General features: G+C 60.0%; 1 pseudogene across 1 annotated transcript; it reads left to right on the top strand.

Moving 5' to 3' along the window:
- Window positions 1-11,851: 11,851 nt before the first annotated feature.
- On the top strand, window positions 11,852-16,285 carry LOC311513234 (neuropeptide Y receptor type 4-2 pseudogene; annotated as a pseudogene). Its single transcript, XR_014714651.1, has 2 exons — window positions 11,852-11,951; window positions 13,115-16,285. The product of XR_014714651.1 is annotated as a neuropeptide Y receptor type 4-2 pseudogene (transcript).
- Window positions 16,286-16,912: the final 627 nt, after the last annotated feature.

Genomic DNA, 16,912 nt, shown 5'->3' with positions numbered 1-16,912 from the left:
TGATGACGACAGCACCTCCTTTGTCAATCGTTTTGATCCCGATGTCAGAGTTGTTTCTGAGGCTGTGGATGGCGTTATTGTCATAACCATATAGCTAAGGGTAGCCTAGAATTCCTCCTTACCTGTAAGGGGTTAAGAAGCTCAAATAACCTGGTTGGCACCTGACCAAAAGGACCAATGGGGAAAGAAGATACTCTCAAATCCGGGCGGGGGAAGGCTTTGTTTGTGCTCTGTGTTGGGTGTGTTCTCTTGGGAAGCAGAGAAGCACCAGGTCAGAAAACTCCTTCCCCTATAAACCATCGTAAAGTGAGTCTCAATATTGGAGAAAGAGTAAGTAAATAGGGCAGGGCGCGCTATATTACCTTTTGGTTTCAACTTGTGAATTTTCCCTGTGCTAAGAGGGAGGTTTATCCCTGTTTTTTGTAACTTTAAAGTTTTGCCCAGTGGGGAATCCTCTGTGTTTTGAATCTGATTACCCTGTAAAGTTACCTTCCACCCTGATTTTACAGAGGTGCTTCTTTTACTTTTTTTTTCTTTATAATAAAGTTCTGTTTTTTAAGAATCTGGTTTACCTATCTGGTTGGTAAATTATTCTCAAGCCTTCAAGGGGGTGTAAGGGCTTGGGGGATATTTTGGGGGAACGGGAACTCCAAGTGGGCCTTTCCCTGATTCTTTGTCTAAATCACTTGGTGGTGGCAGCGTACCGTCCAAGGACAAAGGAGTTGTGCCTTGGGGAAGTTTTTAACTTAAACTGGTAGAAATAAGCTTAGGGGGCTTTCATGCGGGTCCCCACATCTGTACCCTAGAGCTCAGAGTGGGGAGTGAACGCTGACAGTTGTGTTCAGCACAGCTGAGGTTGTGGGGAAGTGATGCTGGTCTCCACATGAAGGGGAGTGCCAACGTGATAGCGGATGAGTTGTCCCGGAGATTGGGGCCTGAACTTCCCCAGGTCACTGGTCGGAGTGACCCCACTCAGTTCAGTCTCGAAGCGGGGAGAGATGTGACGGAGTAGGGAGTATTAACCTGGGAATAGTGCATGGGACTTTTACGAGTTTACTGTCTTCTGCTAACATGGGGCGTGCCTCAGTTTCCCTGGGGTACTGCACCAATACGAGATGGGGATGGGAAACAAGGCGGTGACTTCACTGAGGGATGACACTTGATGGCCAGCACATGAAGGATGGTGGCTGCCCTTCGTAACCTGAGCCCAGGAGGGGGTTGGGGCCCGGTGACACCTTCTGCCCAGGAAACTGGACAAAGGCTGGAGGAGGGGCCAGGGTTGTGGCTGGGGGAGGCAGCGGGAAGGTGTTTCAGTTTGGAGCTGGCTGGGGAGATGGGGGGAGGCCCAGAACCAGGGTCTGGGCTCCCTACCCCCCTAGATGGACCTGACTGAGGGGTCCTGTTTTCTGTAACTACAAGCTCTGTGTTAGACCATGTTCCTGTCATCTAATAAACCTCTGTTTTACTGGCTTGCTGAGAGTCACGGTGAACCCCAGGAAGTGGGGGGTGCAGGGCCCTGACTCCCCCACACTCCGTGACAGGGATGGAGTTGAGGGATCTGAGCTGGGGGGCTGGGACAGGGCATGGGGATGGAGTTGGGGGGCTGTGATAGAGAGCTGGGGGGAAGGGGGTATGAGTTGGGGGCTTTGGGCTGGGGGAATCGGGGGTGGGAATGGCGTTGGGGGTCTGGGATAGGGACCTGGGGGCTGGGAGGTGGTGATGGAGTTGGGGGACTGGGGCTGGGGGGCTGGGACAGAGGATGGGGGCCTGGGGCTGGGGCCAGGGTATGGAGTTGGGGGGCTGAGATAGGGAGCTGGGGGCCTGGGACAGAGGAGGGGGCTGGGACAGAGGAGGGGGATGGATTTGGGGGGCTGGGATAGGGAGCTGGGGGGTGCGGATGGAGTTGGGGGATCGGGGCTGGGGGGCTTTTCCTTGGCTCTCAGATTCGTGCTGTTGCATTGTTGCCATCAGTCGCTAGCTGGGAGCCCCCAGCGTGCGGGACGGGAGCCGTGCCGGGGGGAGCTGGGCTTGGCCACGGGCCATGGTGCAGCTCGGCCCAGTGGGGCAGTGAATTCGGAGCAGGCCAGGGGCCTGAGGGCCAGGTGATGCCAGGGGCGGGGTGGGGCGGGACCCCAAACCCTCTGGGGCTGAGCCAAGCCCCGACCCCTCGTGAGCCCTGGGGGAAGGGGGGCGGCTTTGGGCCGCTCGCTGGGCTGAGTCCCGGCACCGCCCCAGCCAGTGGGATGGGGTCGGACCCACGGGAAGCCCCTAGCCACGTAGGGCCCAGATGGAGAGCAACCCGCCTCGCCCAGCCCAGCCCAGGCCGCAGTGAGCGAAGAAACGCTGCCAGCGAGCGGGGAGCCGTGGGGTGACTCCCCGCGGGGCCTTCCCGGACCGATCAGCAAAGCGGGCTGGTGCCCAAGGGAACTGCAGCCCCCTGGGCTCTGGGTGCCCAACTCCCTCGGGCCAGCGTGAATAGTCCAGCGCGACTCTCCCTGTTCGAGACTAAAATAGGGGCTGGGCAGACCATGGCGCACCCATCCCCGCTAGCGGCCTGCGCCGGCCCCCCCACGATGCCAGGAGGGAGCTCTCCGAGCCGCCGCGACCTCCCTCATCCGCAGAGCAGCCGTGCCCACGTGATGGCACCAGACACCAGCGCTCGGAAGGAGCCGCCCTGGGTTTTAAAACCTTCTTTCCAGCCCAGCTCTGGAGAGAGCAGGGGAGGCTGCGAGCAGCCGGGCTGAGCGCCGGGCGCACCCGGCCTGTGGCTTCGAAGAAAGGCCCTGAGCCCCGGGCACACAGAGGCTGACGCCCGCTCGTCTCGCTCTTAGATCCGTACGGCCGGGAATCGGGTGATGCCACAAGGGCTCCAGACGAAACCGCCGTGGTCCCTAGGAGACGTGGCCCCGGGTGCAGAACCCCGGGTGACTGGCCTTCCAGCGGGCGGCTTTGAAGCCAGCTCGTGATTTTCCAGCTCCGACTCAGCGCGGAGCGGATGGCGCTTGGCCGATGAATCTGTTTCCAACGCGGCCCCCGCCAAGGAGCGCAGCGGGATAGCGAAGAGCCGAGCCTGACAGGGCCTCGGCAAGGCCACAGCTGGACCAGGCTGCAAGCTCCAGGCCCCGGGGAAAGCAGGGGGTTCCCTGGCTGCCCCCAGCGTCGCTCCTGGAAGGGCTGGACTGGGCGTGAGCCGGACCCGCACCCAAAACAGCAGTGTCGGGGGAGGAGGCCTGGGACTCCTTGTGCCTCGCCCCAGTGACAGGGAATGAAGCAGGGCCCAGGGACCCTCGGCCGATTCCCCGGCCCAGGGTCGAGGGCCCACTTCCCCCAGGCGAATTCAGCTGGGCCGCGAGCCAGGCATTTACAAGCCAGGGCTGGAGAGCAGATGTCTCGTGTCTCTTGGTGGCTGTATTACCCTGGAACTGAACTGCCCCTCTGCTCAGCGCCTCTCGCTGGCAGGGCAGGTCCTTCCAGCAGCAGCCCCGGCTGAGCCCAGCCCATTGTGCTGGGCGCTGGACACAGGCTTCAGGAGAGGCCCCAGTGTGCGCATCACCTCCAGAGCTAAGTGACTCACCCAGGGGCACCTAGCAGGGCAGTAGCAGAGCTGGGACAACACCCGATTCCCAGGGCAGGGCTCCGCCCATTGTTCCCAGCTTCTCCCTGCGTCTCCTCTCGGCCTCGCTCAGACAGTGCCGGGAAACGTCCCTTCCTTCTGTGCGCTCCTCCGAACGCCCGTCCCCCCTCGGCTAGGCTGGGCTGCGTTTCCCGCGCCTGCCCAGGGACCGGGCCTGTGCCGGCCGAGAGCATGAATGGGGCCTGGACGCCGGGTCCCCGGGTCTCCAGGTCCCCACCAGAGCAGGCCAGGCTGTCCCAGGGCTGGCGCTTCTCCAGCCGGAGCCGGGCCGCAGGTGCCTGGCTACAGTCGCTGCGTCAGGCCTGGCTGGATGCACGGGAGCCGCGCTGGCTGGGGACAGGCCAATGGGCCCTTCTGGCCTTCATGCCCCTGTGGATGCCACTGGCCGGTGGGGGCCTCGGGATCCTGGCCCATAAGCCCCCGGTGCACACGCGAAGGGCTCAGCCTGGGTATGCCCCTCTCCAGCTCACACGCAGACCTGCCACGTGCTGACACGGGTTCAACACAGCCCCACATGTGTGCCCCACGGCCCAGCGCAAGTCTCCAGCCCCAGAGCCTGCACCCCCGCTTCTCCCACGAACCAGAGCCCCCCAGCCCAGACGCCTGTCAGTGCCTGTCACCCACAGAGCCAGCACCAGCTGCTGGGGGCTGGGAGGGAGCCCCCATGGCCACTGCTGTAATAACCAGCCCCCAGGGGATCCAGCCTCCTGCCCCCATCCCTCTGTGCTGGCCAGGCTGGTACATGTGAGCGAAGCATGTCTGCAGTAGGGAGGGCCCCTGTGCGCTGGCAGATGCCCCAGGCTGTGCTTTGCATCCTGGCTAATCAGAGCTGAAATCCCTGGTGACGGGAAGCAGGCGGCCAGGGGCAGAGACGGAGAGAACAGAGCCGCCAGCAGCCTCCCAGCCCCCAAGGAGCAATTGCTGCAGGGGCATAAGGCGGGGGGTGTCGGTGCCCGAGGGGTCCTGGCCAGAGCTGTCTGTTAGTGTTCGGTGTATCGCAGTAGGACCTAGATGCGCCCCACAGCGCCAGGTGCTGGACATCCCCCTGCAGCGAGCGACGGCCCCCTGGGGAGCCAGCCCAAAGGGAAACTGGGGCATGGAGCCTCAACGGGAGAGCTGGCAACAGGTGCTCGTGTGCTAGGTGCCACCCCAGGGCCTCCCCCACTAGCCTGCCCTGCTCCTGGGGCACCCCGTGGGGCACTTGCTCGGCCGCGTCACTGGCCAGAGCCCACGGGAGAGACCCAGATGAGCCCCTTGAATAGCCCCCAACAGGGCAGCACCCATCTGGGCTGCGGCGGCATGGCCCCTGCTGCCCAGCATGGGAAGTGGCAGGCGGATCCTGGACAGGCTCAGCCAGGCCTGGCTACCCCGGGTGGGAGGCCCCCGCAGGGCCTGCCTGGTGCCCAGGTCCCTGCCCAGGGGGCTGCCCGTCCTGTGGGGTCGGGGTGCCATACCGGCATCCGAGGGCTCTGAGCTTGCCTGCACTGCCTCAGGGGTGTGGGGGGAGCGGGGGCGGGGGGGCGTGCAGCTCCCTTGCTGCAGGTTAGCACCAAATCCCTGGCCTGGAGCATGACAGCAGAAGCTGCCTGCCAACCCTCACTGAGGGGTTCCCATGGGGCTGGGTGACAGGAGGCAACAGGGCAATGAGCTGGGGGGCAGGGCTCCCGCTGGGGTTGGCTAAAGGACATACAGGGCAGCCAGGACTCCTGGGTTCTCTTCCTGGCAGAGGAGCAGTGAGCTCTGGTGGTCCGAGTGGGGCAAGGCAGTGGTTCCAGGTGTGGCTCTGAGAGGGGAGGGGGATCTGGTGGCCAAGGCAGGGGACTCCTGGGTTCTGCTCCCAGCTCCGGGAGACAAGTGAGCACTAGGGATGTGCTGACGAGTGGCCTGGGCAAACTGCCACCCCACTGTATGCCTCAGTTTCCCCACCCATACCGTGGGGATAATGATCCCACCTTGCCCCTGCGGATGACTGCTTGCCCAGTTGTTTGAGATGCGTGGCTAGGCAGGGGCAGCTGCAATTCCCCCAGACCTCGGGACAGGAAAGGCAGAGACATCTCCCGTGATCGGCCCGAGGGCCCAGATCCAGTGGTGCCGGGAGCCCGGAGTTTCCTGCCATTCAGTGCCGGGGGCTCAGCACGGACGCTGCCCTGGAGCAGGACGGGTGACCTGGGCGCGGACGGCAGCAGCCACAAGGCAGGTGTCGCCGCGCGGGCGGGAAAAGCCCCGGGCCCAGCCCAGGGAGCTGAGCTCGCCCAGAGCCCGGCGCAGATGGCGGCTGGCCTGGAGGAGCTGGCAACATGCCGAGGGTTATACGCTGGGGAAACAGCTGCTCTCCTCTCAGCCTTAGCTGGCCGGGGAGCCCGACTGGGAGCTCGCTAAGCAGGGCCCGGCTCTCGCTGGGTCTCTGCTCCGTGCCCAGCACGACGGGGCCCTGGCCTCAGCTGGGACCTCCAGGTGCTGCAGCAACGGGGCCTGGCCCAGGGCCAGTCCCAAGCGGGGGTCAGTGAAGAAGAAACGCTGATATTTTAACTGGCGCCTAGTGGGCAAAGCACTGGGCTGGGACCCAGGAGTCCTGGGATCAAGACCCGGCTCTACCAGCGACTGCCCCCCTCTGTGCCTCAGTTCCCTATCTGTAAAATGGGGATAATTACTCTGACCTCCTTGGTGAAGTGCCCCTCTCTGCAGCAGTACCTCCCTGACTGTCAGGAGAGAACCACTGGGGCTGGCCTGAGAATTGCTCCTACCCCAGGGTTTTGGTTCAGTGCCCCTGGAGCAGATTCACCCAGCGTGGGGGTCACTGTGGCTGCTGAATAGGAATGTTACAGGAGCCAGCAGGGAGCTGAGCAGGCATGCCCACAGACCCACACGCTTATGCATACGCAAGATCCACGCGCACGCAGGCCCTGCCCCAGCGAGTTGCCATCTCAGCTCCCCAGCGGGCCTGTGGGCCCTGCACTGAGAGAATAGGAGAGGAGAGGCCGTAGTGCATCATGGGAGATGTAGTCGGACAGGGGACCCCAGCTTATGGAGGCGAACGGGGGCACCAGGCACCGGAACTACAGCTCCCATGAGGCACTGCTGCAGCATGGCCGAAGAGAAGTATTTCGGTATTCAACTTTTTGCCGGAAAAAAAATTCTGCAGGGGAAACGCCACATTCCTGAGCGTTTCTAGGGGACTTGCAAGCCACTGCCCACGGTTAGCACAGCTGGACTGGCAGGGGGCACCATTTCAGATTTTGGTGGGGGGCAACTTTAACTGTGATTCCAGGGGTACTTAGGCACTTGAAAACTCTAGTTTTTTTTGGCAGATAACTTAGCAATTAGCTGACAGGAGCCCTGGATCTAATTCCTATATAAAAGAAAGAAAATTAAATAAGTATTATACCTACTCAACTCGAACACTAACATGTTTTGACATCTTGTGGCAAGCCACTTAAGGGACACTGGTTAGGTTTAAAATTTTAATGCCTATTCTTACTTTGTTACTAACTCTCAGAGTTGAGAGGGACCCTGCCAGGACTCCTGGGTTCTATGTCAGCTCTGGGAGGGAAGGGGGGTCTAGTGGGTTACAGCATCGGGCCGATACATCTGGGTTCTATATAAGAACATAAGAGCGGCCACTCTGGGTCAGACCAAAGGTCCATCTAGCCCAGTATCCTGTCTGCTGACAGTGGCCAATGCCAGGTGCCTCAGAGGGAATGAACAGAACAGGTCATCATCAAGTGATCCGTCCCCTGTCGCCCATTCCCAGCTTCTGGCAAACAGAGGCTAGGGACACCATCCCTGCCCATTCTGGCTAATAGCCATTGATGGACATATCCTTCATTAATGTATCTAGTTCTTTTTTGAACCCTGTTATGGTATTGGCCTTCACAACATCCTCTGGCCAGGAGTTCCACAGGTTGACTGTGCGTTGTGTGAAGAAATACTTTCTTCTGTTTGTTTTAAACCTGCTGCCTATTAATTTCACTTGGTGACCCCTGGTTCTTGTGTTATGAGAAGGAGTAAATAACACTTCCTGATTTACTTTCTCCACACCAGTCATGATATTATAGACCTCTGTCATATCCCCCCTTAGTCGTCTCTTTTCCAAGTTGAAAAGTCCCAGTCTTGTTAATCTCTCCTCATATGGAAGCCGGTCCATATCCCTAATCCTTTTTGTTGCCCTTTTCTGAATCTTTTCCAATTCTAATATATCTTTTTTGAGATGGGGTGACCACATCGGCAAGCAGTATTCCAGATGTGGGCGTACCGTGGATTTATAGAGAGGCGACATGATATTTTCTGTCCTATTATCCATCCCTTTCTTAATGATTCCCAGCATTCTGTTCGCTTTTTTGATGGCTGCTGCACATTGAGTGGATGTTTTCACAGAACTGTCCACAAGGACTCCAAGATCTCCTTCTTGAGTGGTAACAGCTAATTTAGACCCCATCATTTTATAGGTTTAGTTGGGATTGTGTTTTCCAATGTGCATTACTTTGCATTTATCAACATTAAATTTCATCTGCCATTTTGTTGCCCAGTCACCCAGTTTTGTGAGATCCTTGTGTAGCTCTTCGCAGTCTGCCTGGGTCTTAACTATCTTGAGTAATGTTTTATCATCTGCAAATTTTGCCACCTCACTGTTTACCCCTTTTCCCAGATCATTTATGAATATGTTGAATAGGACATGATCGTTCCCCTCTATTGGACATTGGTGAGGCCTCATCTGGAGTACTGGGTCCAGTTTTGGGCCCCACACTACAAGAAGGATGTGGAAAAATTGGAAAGCGTCCAGCGGAGGGCAACAAAAATGATTAGGGGCTGGAGCACATGACTTATGAGGAGAGGCTGAGGGAGCTGGGATTGTTTAGTCTGCGGAAGAGAAGAGTGAGGGGAGATTTGATAGCTGCTTTTAACTACCTGAAAGGTGGATCCAAAGAGGACGGATCTAGACTGTTCTCAGTGATAGCAGATGACAGAACAAGGAGTAATGGCAAAAAGAAAAGGAGGACTTGTGGCACCTTAGAGACTAACCAATTTATTTGAGCATAAGCTTTCGTGAGCTACAGCTCACTTCATCGGATGCATACTGTGGAAAGTGTAGAAGATCTTTTTATATACACACAAAGCACGAAAAAATACCTCCCCCCACCCCACTCTCCTGCTGGTAATAGCTTATCTAAAGTGATCACTCTCCTTACAATGTGTATGATATGAACGTTATACTTCTTGACATCTGGTTTATGAACGTTATAATTCTTGACATCTGATTTGTGTCCATTTATTCTTTTACGTAGAGACTGTCCAGTTTGACCAATGTACATGGCAGAGGGGCAACAAAGCCCGTTGCCAACTGTGCCCACATATCTATTCAGGGGACACCATCACAGGGCCTAATCACATCAGCCACACGATCAGAGGCTCGTTCACCTGCACATCCACCAATGTGATCTATGCCATCATGTGCCAGCAATGCCCCTCTGCCACATACATTGGTCAAACTGGACAGTCTCTATGTAAAAGAATAAATGCACACAAATCTGACATCAGGAATCATAACATTCAAAAACCAGACGGAGAACACTTCAATCTCTTTGGTCACTCGATTACAGACATGAAAGTTATGATATTACAACAAAAAAAACTTCAAATCCAGACTCCAGCGAGAAACTGTTGAATTGGAATTCATTTGCAAATTGGATACAATTAACTTAGGCTTGAATAGAGACTGGGAGTGGCTAAGTCATTATGCAAGGTAACCTATTTCCCCTTGTTTTTTCCTCCCCCCCCCCCCCACTCCTCAGACGTTCTTGTTAAACCCTGGATTTGTGCTGGAAATGGCCCACCTTGATTATCATACACATTGTAAGGAGAGTGATCACTTTAGATAAGCTATTACCAGCAGGAGAGTGGGGTGGGGGGAGGTATTTTTTCATGCTTTGTGTGTATAAAAAGATCTTCTACACTTTCCACAGTATGCACCCGATGAAGTGAGCTGTAGCTCACGAAAGCTCATGCTCAGATAAATTGGTTAGTCTCTAAGGTGCCACAAGTCCTCCTTTTCTTTTTGCGAATACAGACTAACATGGCTGTTACTCTGAAACAAGGAGTAATGGTTTCAAGTTGCAGTGTAGGAGGTCTAGGGTGGATATTAGGAAACACTGTTTCACGAGGAGGGTGTTGAAGCACTGGAATACGTTACCTAGGGAGGTGGTGGAATCCCCTTCCTTAGAGGTTTTTAAAGCCCGGCTTGACAATGCCCTGGCTGGGATGATTTAGTTGGGGTTGGTCCTGCTTGGAGCAGGGGTTGGACTGGATACCTCCTGAGGTCCCTTCCAGCCCTGATATTCTATGATTCTATGACCGGTCCCAGAACAGACCCCTGGGGGACACCACTATTTATCTCTCCATTCTGAAAACTGACCATTTATTCCTACCCTTTGTTTCCTGTCTCTTCTCTGGAGTGTCTGGCAATGTTTTCAGGATCATCTCAGGATCCTTAATTTAATTTAATGCCAAGCCTTTTGTTATCTTAATCACCCTGCCTCTGTGTATAAACAAACTCCCTGCGGCAGTTGTGTTCCCGTAACCCGGCCTGCTTTCAAATCCCAGCTGTGACTTCCTGCCCCACCCACGGCCTCCTCTCCGCTTCCCATCTCCCCTGCCCACCGAGGCAAAGGGGGTAAAGCAGAGAGGCTGCAAAGGGCCACTGGAAGTGCCAGGCACTGCACTGTCCCGACGGGCGACTGGCAGTAGCTGCCGCTGGGTTTATGCCGGGGCGGGGGGTATCTCTGCAGTTAGAGCCCTCAGCCGCCAACCATCCTGCAGCGCTGCATGAAAGAGGCTCAGTCGCGTCCTCAGCATTTTAAATATGGGGAAACTGAGGCACAAAGGGGCGACTTGTGCAGGGGCAGATGATAAAAGAATCAGGAACAGAACCCAGATGTCCTGACCCCCACCTCAGTGGCTGCTCACGCTGCCTCCTGGCCAGGCTGTTTGGGCGGGCAGGGGTTGGCTTGCAGCCAGCATTCCTCCTGGGCCCCACCCCAAACACATGGGGGCCGGGCCCTGGTACAGCCACGTGCCTCACTGAGCCCTAGGAACCTGCCCAGCGTCACGCAGGGGTCAGAGGCCATCGCCACAGTCAGGAGAGACCAGGCTGGAGGGCTGGGCTCGGACCTGGGGCACCCAACCCCCAGCACCCTACTGCAAACAGGGCTCCTCCCTGCCCCACAGCTGCCCCTGCCAGCGCCGGGGCTACGGGACCGGGGCTCCGGCAAGCATGGCTCTGCGCTGGCGGCCAGGCCCGCTTGCGGCATGTGCTGGTGCGGGGTTGAGGAAGGTGCCAAATGCCCCTTCCCCCAGGGGCGCAGCAGGGCTCCCACATGTCCACGTGCCCCTTGCCACGGTCAGCCCCCAGCCCAGCCTGCCCGGGGTCCCTGGCACCGCTCAGCCAGGCCTCCTGCCCTGCTCCTGGGGTCCCTCGCCCTCTTCACCCCAGGCAGGGCTCTATCCCAGGGACCCTACAGACAGTGGCTGAGCTTGCCCTGCCTGAGCACCCCCCCACGGGTGTGTCACACCCTGCCACACTCCCCCATCCTCCCATGGGTGTGTCACACTCTGCCCCCTGCTCCCCACGGGTGTGTCAATGAGTCCCCATCCTGCTCCCCACATGTGTGTAAAACACTGCCCCCCATTCCCTGTGGGTATGTCACACCATGCCACCCGGCTGCCCCCCACAGGTGTAACAGGTGGCTGCGGGTCGGGAGTGAGGGGGTACTGGCAGGGCTGGGGGCCAGGGCTGGGGCACAAGGGGGCTGCAGGTCGGGAGTGAGGGGCACCGCAGGGCTGGGGTAAAGGGGGCTGCAGGTCGGGAGTGAGGGGCACCGCAGGGCTGGGGGGCAGGGCTGGGGTAAAGGGGGCTGCAGGTCGGGAGTGAGGGGCACCGCAGGGCTGGGGGGCAGGGCTGGGGCACAAGGGGGCTGCAGGTCGGGAGTGAGGGGCACCGCAGGGCTGGGGTAAAGGGGGCTGCAGGTCGGGAGTGAGGGGCACCGCAGGGCTGCGGGGGGGCGGGAGGCTCCCGCAGTTCAGGTGTTTTCCCAGCCCCGCGGGGCCCCGCTGCCGGGGGATCCCGCCTGGGCCCCCCCCGAGCCGCCCCCGCCTCGCAGGGCGCCCCCGCCAGGGCGGGGCCCGGGGCGTCTCCGCGCCGCCTCAAGACGGGCCGGGCCCCTCCCGCGCCGGCCGGGAGCGCTGCGGAGCCGCGAGCCCGGAGCGGGGCCAGACACTGCGGAGCCGAGCCGGACCGGACCGGACCGGACCCTGCCGGAGCCAGGTGAGGGGGCGGGTCCGTGCGGGGCGGGGGGGCTCCTGGCCTGGGCTGCGCTGCCCCGGCTCGATCCTGCTCGGCTCCGCACAGAGCTACACACATCGCCCCCCCCGCAGACACACACACACATCGCCCCCCCCCGCAGACACACACATCGCCCCCCCCCACACGTCGCCCCCCCCCCACACATGCACCATCTGGCTCCCGCTCCCCGCTGTGGGGGGCTCCCAGGGAGGGACGGCGGGGGGCGGGGGTTTCACTGCCTCACCCTGTTCCCCCCCCCCGCCCCAGGCCAGAGCACTGTCCCTCCCAGCCCTGGGGGAGGGGCCTGGCCCCATGGGTGCCCCCGGGGTATTGGCCACCCAGGCTGTGTAAACCCCTTCCGGCTGCCATCAGACACTGTCCAGCTGTCTGTCTGTCTGTCTGTTGGGAGCTGGGGGCGGGGGGGGTCTGTCTGTCTGTCTGTCCCCTGGGGGCCCAGAGCCCCTGCCCACCCCAGCCCATTGCAGGTCGCTGGGCTCCCTCCTGGCACAGCGTCCAAGGGAGGATGCCACATGACAGCAGCGTGGAGCCGACTTGCCCACCCTGGTGGGGGCTCTCCTGGCCCCATCGGGGGCTCTGCCCCCCCCCATGAATGGATCTGGGCATCTCCCTTCCAGCAATCCCCTAAATCAGCCCCCTGTGGTGCCCGCTAGGCTTCCCTGCCCTGCCCTGCTGGGACCTCGCCTCCAGCCCGCCAGCGCCCTGTTCCCCTCTACCTCCCACTCGCCCTTGGCACCCCTGCAGGAGGGCTCCCGGCGCCACCCGTGTGGCTGGGGCACGCGGGGGGCGCTGGGATAGGTGATGGGGTGGGCTCTGCTCGGGCACCTGGGAGCAGGGGGCCTCAGGCATCCGGGGCAGTACGCTTGGCAGGGCCACGCGCGGATGCTGAGCTGCTAGGATTCCCGGGAGCGTCAGACTTGGCTCCGGGGGGCACTGGGAGCGGCTTGGGCACATGGGGCTGGGGGACCCGGGGGCGGCTCAGACACTTGGGGGCGCTGGGAGCGGCTCGGGTATGTGGGGGCTGCCGGGCGTGGCTTGGACCTGCGGGGAGGGGCTGGGCATGGGTCGGACCCATGGCGATGCCCTCGTGCTGCCCTCCCCAGCTCTTGCTCCCTGTCTTGGCCCAGGCTGGGGACGCGGTGAGCAGAGTGTCCTGCCCCCGGCATAGCCGCTGCCCGCCCCGGCCAGGAGCAGAGGATGGAGGAGCTGCTGAAGCTCACGTACCTGAACGTCTCGGAGCGGCTGAGCCTGCCCTGGGAGCAGGGCGGGCCGTGCGGCCCCTCGGTGGGGAACAGCACCGTCCTGGTGGTGGCCTACAGCGCCCTGCTGGCCGTGGGGCTGGTGGGGAACCTCTGCCTGCTCTGCGTCGTCGCCCGGCACCAGGAGATGAGGAACGTCACCAGCATCTTCATTGCCAACCTGGCCTGCTCCGACCTGCTGATGAGCCTGGTGTGCCTGCCCGTCACCGTCATCTACACCCTCATGGACCGCTGGGTGCTGGGCGAGTTCCTGTGCAAGGCCAGCCCCTTCGCGCAGTGCGTCTCCGTCACCGTCTCCATCCTCTCGCTGGCCTGGATCGCCCTGGAGCGGCACCAGCTCATCGTCAACCCCACCGGCTGGAAGCCGGGGGCCACCCACGCCTACCTGGCCGTGAGCGTCACCTGGCTGGTGTCGGGCTGCGTCTCCCTGCCCTTCCTCGCCTTCAGCGTCCTGACGGACGAGCCCTTCCGCAACCTCAGCCTGCCCTTCGACGCCTTCGCCGGCCACCTGGTGTGCGTGGAGAAGTGGCCGTCGGACGGGCACCGCCTGGCCTACACCACCGGGCTGCTGTTCGGCCAGTACTGCTTGCCCCTGCTGCTCATCCTGGCCTGCTACGGCCGCATCTTCCTGCGGCTGCGGCGCCGGCGGGACGTCCTGGAGCGGCCCACGCAGGGGCCCCGGGCCGCCAGCCACCGGCGGGTCAGCGTCCTGCTGGCCTGCCTCGTCGCCGCCTTCGCCGTGTGCTGGCTGCCCCTGACCGTCTTCAACGCCCTGTACGACTGGGCCCCTGAGGCCATCTCCGGCTGCCACCACGACCTGCTCTTCTCCCTCTGCCATCTGGCGGCCATGGCCTCCACCTGCGTCAACCCCGTCCTCTATGGCTTCCTGAACACCAACTTCCAGCAGGAGCTCAAAGCCTTGCTCCACCGCTGCAGCTGCGCTGGGGAGCCGGACACGTACGAGAGCGTCCCCCTGTCCACCGTCAGCACCGAGGTCTCCAAGGCCTCGCTGCGCAGCGGGGGGGTCGCCACCGACGCCTGACAGGGGGCTGCCCCCAGCGCCTGGTGCCAGGAGCAGAGCCCGCCGTAGCCTTGCCCGGCGGGCGGGGGGATGCTGCTGTGCTGTAGGCTCTCTGCCCGTCTAGGGCAGCCCCCCGCCCCTCCCTCGGGCACAGCTCAGATCCAGAGGGAGCCTGGGAGTGAGCTCTGGGGAATCCCACAGAAACTGACCACGGGAAGTCCTGGGCTCTGTTCCCTGCGGAGCCACTCACTCAGTCTCCAGTTTTCAGCCTGGTGATTCTCCGAGTGGCCTGAGGCACCCCAGGGATGCAGGAGCAGTGGGTGTCTGACTGCCCCAGATGGCCCAGTGCTGGTGCCTCGGCCCAGCTCCATAGATGGGTCCCGGCTGGGTTTGCCAAAGGGCTGGGCTGCAGGGGCTCAGCACCTGTGGAAATCGGGCGCTGAACTCTGGAGTGACGTGCCGAATGTGCGGCTTTCAGCCTAGAGACTTTTGGCCTTCATCCCTCTGTCGCCGTTTCCCCAGCATTCAGATAGGGCTGTTAACACTTCGCGGTCGCACAGCTCGGGAGGGGCATGGCGGGCTGAGCGGCGCTGTCATAGGGTTAAGCATCGTTACCACATCGGAAATGTCCCTGCTTGGGTCCTTTTACCAAGTACTGGATTAGCTAGTTTTCAAAGGGGGACACCCCCCCCATGCGCAAATGGTGGGTGCATTGCCAGGCTGGGCGATTCAATGTGCAGTCGGGGGTTAGATCTGCAGCTACTGGAGGCAAACACAAATTATTCCAGGTGCATTTAAAGAACATCTCGAATCTGTCTCTTGTGTCCTAGGCATTCCTGCCAGGCTCATTGCTTGCCGTGGTCTCCGAGCACCGTCACTCCTAACTACCCAGCAGCACATGAGAACAGCTGACTCGTGCAAGAAAATCGCCATTTTCATGTGTAACTGGGGCATTAGCACCTAGTTTGAGACCTGCGAAAATTCTCCTGTTTGCCAAACAATACACAGTGCCCTTGATTTCAGAGATTTTTGATGATCTCCTAAAACTCCCAAATGCCTGATTTAAAAAAAAAAAAGAAAAAACAAGAAACTGACATTCCTTTCACTCACTCTTTGGTATTTTGAAGTGAAAAAAGAAGCAATCGGGCTGGGCTGTTAAAGGGGCGCTGTGGAGAGATGGTTCACTGGTTTTCTAAAAGCAAAATCCCCTTCTCTGTGACTCCGGTAACACCTTAGATTATTCAACCTGAAAAAGAATTCCGAGATCTAATTTACTTTTCACCGCTGAGTTTTGTGCTTCGTTCTCCTTTCAGTCACATGCCTTTACCCAGTGACTGCGGAGTGATATTCCTGATCTCCACTTCCTGACGTTGGTGGAAAATCGCTCCCCCTTAGTGTATTGCCCGTGAGCTCACTCAGTCACTTGCATAGTCGGTATCTGTCCAGAATCGCTTTCCGGGGCTCAGAGGTTGCAGTTTTTGGGGCTAACAGGACAGAGGGACCCGGCCAGTCCAAAGCTGTTCTTCTGGACACTTGTGAATCTTTTTGAGTTTGCTTGATCCAATCCCGGGGGCTTAGCTAATAGGTTCATTTTACCCAGTGATGAGCTGCCAAAATCTTAACAACTGGTTCCCTCCTCATCCTACGAGGGGGTTGTGGCCCACCCCCGCTCCCCGGGACTTCTGCCACATCCAACCCCGGGCATTCCTTGATGCCCCCCCCCAGAACCCCTGCCCCATCCACCCCCCTCCCCTGACTGCCCCCCAGAACCAGGCAGGAGGGTCTCGTGGGCCACCGTAGTGGGTGCCCACACTGCCCCTAAGAGCCAGAGGGATCTGCCGGGGGGCGAGGTGGGGAGTCCCGGCGGTGCTTACCTGGGGCAGCTCCCAGGAAGCATCCAGCAGGTCCCTCTGGCTCCTAGGGGCGGGGGAGCGTAGCTGGGGGGAGCAGGGGAAGCGGCCTCTCCCCCCACTGATCAATTCAAAAGTGGCACCTTAGGCGCCGATTCCCGGGGTGCTCCGGGGCTGGAGCCCCCACGGGGAAAATTTGGTGGGTGCAGAGCCCCCCTCGGCAGCTCCCCGCCCCGCGCCTGGCCCCAGCTCACCTCCGCTCCGCCTCCTCCCCTGAACGCGCCGCCCCGCTTGGCTTCTCCCCCCCCCCCCTGGGGCCGGGGGTGGGGCGGGGAGCTGCCGGGGGGGGCTCTGCACCCACCAAATTTTCCCCGTGGGGGCTCCAGCCCCAGAGTACTGAACATCGGCTCCCAGCGCGTGGGGCCTGGGGATATTTTGCCCAACAGTCGATGTTTGTAACCAATTTATAAATATGTATCTTATCGAAATGCACAGACGGCTGCGGCTTTTCTAAGGGGATAATTCTTTGTAATAATCAAGAATAAACTGAACAAGCTGACGAAATGTGAGTAGCTCCCTTTAGCGAACACTCGCGGTGTGTCGGCTCTCCACAAACGGCCGTGGGGTCAACACGAAAGTCACCAGCTCTGGGACTTATCCCTGCAGGTGATATCCAGGCTGTCACGCCGGTTATTGGCAGAGCGTTGTTGTTATACTCCTCGTTTGCCGTGAGGTAGCACCGCCCGTCGTGTGTTGGTGAGGCTGAGAGCCAGTTCATAGAATCACAGACTATCA

Source organism: Lepidochelys olivacea (genome assembly GCF_965140295.1).
Source record: "Lepidochelys olivacea isolate rLepOli2 genome assembly, chromosome: 26".
Classification (NCBI taxonomy): Eukaryota; Metazoa; Chordata; order Testudines; family Cheloniidae; genus Lepidochelys; species Lepidochelys olivacea.
Note: the sequence above shows the minus strand (reverse complement) of the source record. Positions and strands in the feature narration are given on the sequence as shown.